Source organism: Terrapene carolina, unplaced genomic scaffold (assembly GCF_002925995.2).
Source record: "Terrapene carolina triunguis isolate 2854851 unplaced genomic scaffold, T_m_triunguis-2.0 Scaffold210, whole genome shotgun sequence".
Taxonomy (NCBI): Eukaryota; Metazoa; Chordata; order Testudines; family Emydidae; genus Terrapene; species Terrapene triunguis.
The window spans coordinates 21,620,287-21,626,286 of record NW_020664561.1 but is presented as its reverse complement, the minus strand read 5'-3'; the positions used below and the strand labels follow the sequence as shown (position 1 = coordinate 21,626,286).

Genomic DNA, 6,000 nt, shown 5'->3' with positions numbered 1-6,000 from the left:
ATATATATATATATATATATATATATATATATATATATATATATATACATATACACACACACACACACACACACACACACACACACCTTGGCTGCTTTCTTCTATTGAACTTTCATTGGCCATGGTACCTTACTGGTATTACTTACATAAAAACAAGGGTAGTTGCTCATTGGCACAGTGTGACACTATCTCAGGGGAACACCCTGCACCCCCAAGTTCATCCTTATAATATGATTGTGTGGTATCCAATGCAAAGTTTGTCATGTCGGGTGTCTTTGGAAGTCTCATGATGCACTGAGCATTGTTGTTATAGTAATAGTAATATTATAGGTTGTAATTTCATGTATATAGTTATGAGGCTGAAAATATGTCCTCATGGCTTAAAACAAGCCCAGGCAAAACTCTCCAGGAACAGAGGGGCAGCTCACACCTCATAAGGGACACGTAAGGGACAAACCCAGCCTAGCCCCATAGGAACAAAGGACACTGGCCTAGGCAGCAACAAAGGATCTGTTGGACTCTCGAGTGAGTCATCCCCCTTCCCTTGGCAGTTTGGCACTATGATGAGGTAATGCTCACCTGACCCTGAAGGGGTGGGGGGCAAAGCTAAGAGGGAAGAAAGAACATGATAAAAGGGAGAGGTGTTTGCCATGCTCTCTCTCTCTCTCTCTTCCACCTACATCTACAGACGCCACCACCAAGTGACTGAAGCGCTGATCAAAGGGGAGAGCCTGGCTGAAGGGCAACCAGCCAGCCTGTGGTGAGAAACATCTAAGGTTGTAAGGGCACTGAAAGTGTTAAGATCAACTTAGAATCCGTTTTGCTTTTATTTAATTTGACCAAATCTGACTTGTTGTGCTTTGATTTATAATCACTTAAAATCTAACTTTTGTAGTTAATAAATATGTTTGTTTATTCTACCTAAAGCAGTGAGTTTGGTTTGAAGCGTTTCACAGACTCCCCTTGGGATAACAAGCCTGGTGCATATCAATTTCTTTGTTAAATTGATGAAGTCATATAAGCTTGCAGTGTGTCCAGCGGGCATAACTGGACACTGCAAGATGGAGGTTCCTAGGGTTGTGTCTGGGACCGGAGATATTGGCTAATGTCATTCGGTTACACAATCCAAGCAGCTTACATGCCAGAGGCTGTGTATGAACAGCCCAGGAGTGGGGGTTCTCACAGCAGAGCAGGGGAAAGCTGGCTCCCAAAGTTGAGGATTGGAGTGACCTAGCAGATCACTGGTCCAGATAACACCAAGGGAACGTCACACACAGCTCAACTTTATTTTCAGTAGTAAGGGTTTATCAGACATGAACGTTACACATTCCTCTATTTCAACCCAAAATGTGGTTCTCATAAAAATATAAAAACACACCCAGCATCTCTTGGCTAGAAGTCTGCAACTGGGTAGTTCAGTAGCCTTCCAGAATATGAGAGAGTGAGAGAAGGCTACACAGCCTAAATAAGGATAATTTTAATTCAAGATAAAAAACAGCTTTTTGGCTACTTAATCTTTTTCAGACTACATTTCCAGAAAGTAAGGCCAGCATTGTCTTACCAAAATACGAAGGGATTGTCATAAAAAAGCAGACACCAAGGCTAAAAAAAGTACATAGTGCAATAGTGAAGGACCCAAAATATTCAGATGAATAAAACTCAGCGCTCTAAAGGGACTCCTTTGAAACTCCCCTCCCCTCTTTTCAAAGCGGTATCACAAAGAAGAAAAGTAGCAAATATGTGACACTTCCTTTCTTCAATTTTAGTAAAAAAAAATTTTTTTAAAACAACAAACACAGACGCTCTCTCACCCTAGAAACATGAATATGGTTGCAAATGGTAACAAAGATGTTTGTTCATTCAAGATTTAAAATACTGAATAGCAGCTTGGTTACCTGAACTTTATTTAGTCTCCTGCCATGACAATGAACTTTATATACAGAAATAAGTAATAAGGGATTTCATATATTATAAATCATTCACCCATAAGCAATATGCCACCCATAACCACTAAGTGGTCACTAACCAAAAACAATATCGAAATTTTGCCTTCAGAAGTGGACTTCTTATATTTTTGTATATATTTTAATAAAACATTTACAGACAAATACTGTGATCGTCGTGCATTATAGCACTTAGGCGCATGCTGGAATATATAGCCTTTCATAGATTGTTTTGCCATGCCGCAAAACAACAAACAAAGCAAATAGAAACGGTAAATGGATTTCAGTGAGCTACTCCACTTCAGACAAGTCAATTTTTTCCAAACATGCAGTTTAATATCAGCAAATTAAAAAAAAAACAAAAAAAAAACCAGCAGCTTGTGGGTTGATATTCAAAAGCATGTAAATCACTATCAGTATGTAAATGTGCCTATGTAAATCACTATCAGTAAACTAACTACATGAATTGTTTTTTATTTTCCAGGCAATACTTCAGACAATAGCAGGTTGGCTTTCAACCTGTCATGTTTGGTGTGATCTGTTACTATTCATATACAAACTATGGGCTTGACTACACTTACAGCACTGCAGCGGTGTCACTGCAGTACTTAGTGAAGACGCTACAGTAGAACCTCGGAGTTATGGACACAGAGCTTCGAACTGACCAGTCAACCACACACCTCATTTGGAACCAGAAGTATGCAATCAGGCAGCAACAAAGACTAGAAAAACAAATACAGTACAGTACTGTGTTAAACAAACTACTAAAAAAATAAATAAAGGGAAAGTAGCATTTTTCTTCTACATAGTAAAGTTTCAAAACTGTATTAAGTTAATATTCAATTTAAAGAACAACCATAATGTTTTGTTCAGAGTAACAAACATTTCAGAGTTACACACAATCTCCACTCCCAGGGTGTTCGTATATGAGGTCCTACTGTACCTCCACTGACGGAAGAGGTGTAGTTAATCCACCTCTGTGAGAGGCGGTACTAATGTCGATAGAAGAAGCCCTCCCATCGATCTGCTTTCTACACAAGGGGTTAGGTTGGTATAGCTGGATTACTCCAGGGGGTGGATTTTTCACACCCCTAAGCGACAGTTAAACTGACGTAAGGTGGTAGTCTAGACCAAGCCTTAATATATTTAAGTTCTGGAAGAAGGGGAGGATGAGTTGTATATGTCCCAAAGTTTGAACAGACATGTCAGTAGGCAGGCAGGAGGCATTCACACTTTTCTCAATACTGATTCTTAATTATTTACAGTACACTTTGGGCAGTACAGTTACTGCCTATAATTACTCACCCTTTTGCTTTTTTAAAACCACTATTTTAAACCAAAGCAGGTACAAGTCTTTACCAATATACAGTAACTCCTCACTTAACGTCGTCCAGGTTAACGCTGTTTCATTGTTATGTTGAGAATTAATGTCAGTTAGAGAACATGCTCGTTTAAAGTTGTGCAATGCTCCCTTATAACTTTGGTTGGCAGCCACCTGCTTTGTCCACTGCTTGCAGAAAGAGCAACCCATTGGAGCTAGCTGGTGGGGGCTTGGAACCAGGGGGAACCGGCAGCTCCCATATCAGCTCCCCTAAGTTCTCTGTGCGGCAGCCGCCCAGCAGGCTATCAATTGCCAGGTAGTTCAGCTGTTCCTTCCCCCACTGCCGTATGCTGTTCCTGCCCTCTGCCTTGGAGCTGCTCCCAGGAGCCTCCTGCTTGCTGTGCGGAGGGGCAGGGGGGGTGTTAGGGTGTACTTAGAGTGGGGTCAGTGTACTTAAAGGGGCAATGCACACGTCTTGCTCTCTCTCTCACACACAGTGCGTGTCTCTGTCTCTCTGCCATGCTGTGTCTCCTCCCTCCATTCCTGCTGCCTTGTAGAGTGTGAGGCTGTTAATAACAATGTGTTAACCCTTTAGGGCTGAGCCCAATGCTAGTTCATCTAGCAATAAAGAATTCCCTGGGAAATATCCCACCCTCTGACTCCACCGCCTCAACCAAGCTTCACAATCATCATTGCTGTGTACAATATTAAATTAATTGTTTAAAACTTATAGAGAGTGTGTGTGTGTGTGTGTGTGTGTGTGTGTGTGTGTGTGTGTATTATATATACACATAAAATATAGTCTTTTGTCTGGCGAAAAAATTTCCCTGGAACCTAACCCCCAACCTCGCCGCCCCCATTTACGTTAATTCTTATGGGGAAATTGGATTTGCTTAACATTGTTTTGCTTAAAGTAGCATTTTTCAGGAACATAACTACAACGTTAAGCGAGGAGTTACTGTATATAGTACCTCAAAGAGGGTAATAGAGTTTACACAAATTGTAATTAGGATTGGAAATACATAGACTGAAAAAAGGTCATTCTAATTAACATGGTGGACTTTTATACATTGATATTTTGGTAAATAGTTTTTGTAAGTTATCAGAACATGCGACTGGAATAGTAAACCACATGGACTGCACCTGGGGAAGCATGAATTGTTATTTAATTTCCATACAGCAGGTACTTGCCCAGTGCACTACAGGAGTCAGAGGTAGCATTTGATATGGTAGTCCAATGAAGAAATTCTCAATCTTAGGCAATGGCTAGTCCCATTAGAAGAGCTGCAGAAATGAAAAATCAGTGGACCGTTTCCAAAGGACAACATGGATAAATCCTCAAATATTCATTCTTCAGTACAATTGTGTTCCCTATAATTGGGTAAAATCTTAGGCGTTTTTGCATATGTACTGCATACATCACAGAATTTACTATGATACTATGCCATAAAAGGATCAGGGTGTTAAGGGGGAGGGATAGCTCAGTGGTTTGAGCATTGGCCTGCTAAACCCAGGGTTGGGAGTTCAATCCTTGAAGGGGTCACTTAGGGATCTGGGGCAAAATCAGTACTTGGTCCTGCTAATGAAGGCAGGGGGCTGGACTTGATGACCTTTCAGGGTCCCTTCCAGCTCTATGAGATAGGATATCTCCATATATTAAATGAGAGAAAAGAAAATTTAATACAGGTTGTATTAAGAATATCAAGACAAATTACATACTGTAGACATTTCAAAAGAAGAATAAAATTTATAAAAATATCAGGGTCTCTTACAGTCATTCAGTTCCCCTATTTCTGCAATGCTGAACTTTGTGACCTCTACCAATGAAGGAAACCACTAAAGGCTGAATGCCTTGGTGTTTGTACATTAGCTGCTGCCAGCTGCTTTGACTAAACTAAGATCATGAAGAGGAGTTTCCACATGAGCAGTCATGGGTGTAGGAAATACAGGTGGGGTCATTCTATTTTTATTTTAATATTATAATATAGTAGGACATAGGTCCTATTTTACACAGAATAACCAGGCATGTTCACAGAGCAGTGAAGAGGTTAACCCAAGCTAACATATTTAAAAGCTTATAGCTCTTATCCTCTGCAGAAGTATATCCAGAATAAGAAAATGGAATGTCTAACATTAAAAAACCATTAGTGAATTGTAAGTTATGGCACTAAAGATAAGGGAATACAATTTGAAAAACAAACTCAATCATTCATTTAATAATCATCCTATTTTCATATTATTCACTCATCACTACACTTGTACTGAATATGTATCATTTATCAAATAGAAGTAAAAACCTGTAAGCTTTCTGGCTGCCTTAGGATTTAGTCAAAATGAATGCAAACAATCACGTGGGAGTCAGCCAAGCAATGACGTTAAATTCTGCTCTGTCAGAAGACAGCATCTGTCAAAGCCCACATTTAAACTGCTGCCTGCCTGTGCAGCAGCTGAAGAACTATGGAGTGGATTTTATAGACCAAAACCCTTAGTTAAAATTGCTCAAAACCTTTTCAGTTATTGCCTAGCAACAAAGGAGGAAGGAAGGAAGGAAGGGAGAGATAAATCCCATTACTGAATGCAACTGAACCACAACATTCTAGCACTTGCTGCTTAACATTATCGCTAGAAATATGGATACTGAGAAGAGAATACAGCACTGCATTGTCCGACAAGGGAAATACCAGATGTAAAAGCTTCAATGCATCAATTGTCAGGAACAGATAACCCTTCTCGGAA

The 6,000-nt window shown here is 40.0% G+C and overlaps 1 protein-coding gene across 1 annotated transcript in view; it reads right to left on the bottom strand.

The window, feature by feature from the left end:
- The window catches only part of LOC112109629 (parafibromin), a 179,762-nt gene that overhangs the window by 78,923 nt on the left and 94,839 nt on the right, over nucleotides 1-6,000 (bottom strand). The window lies entirely within an intron of this gene.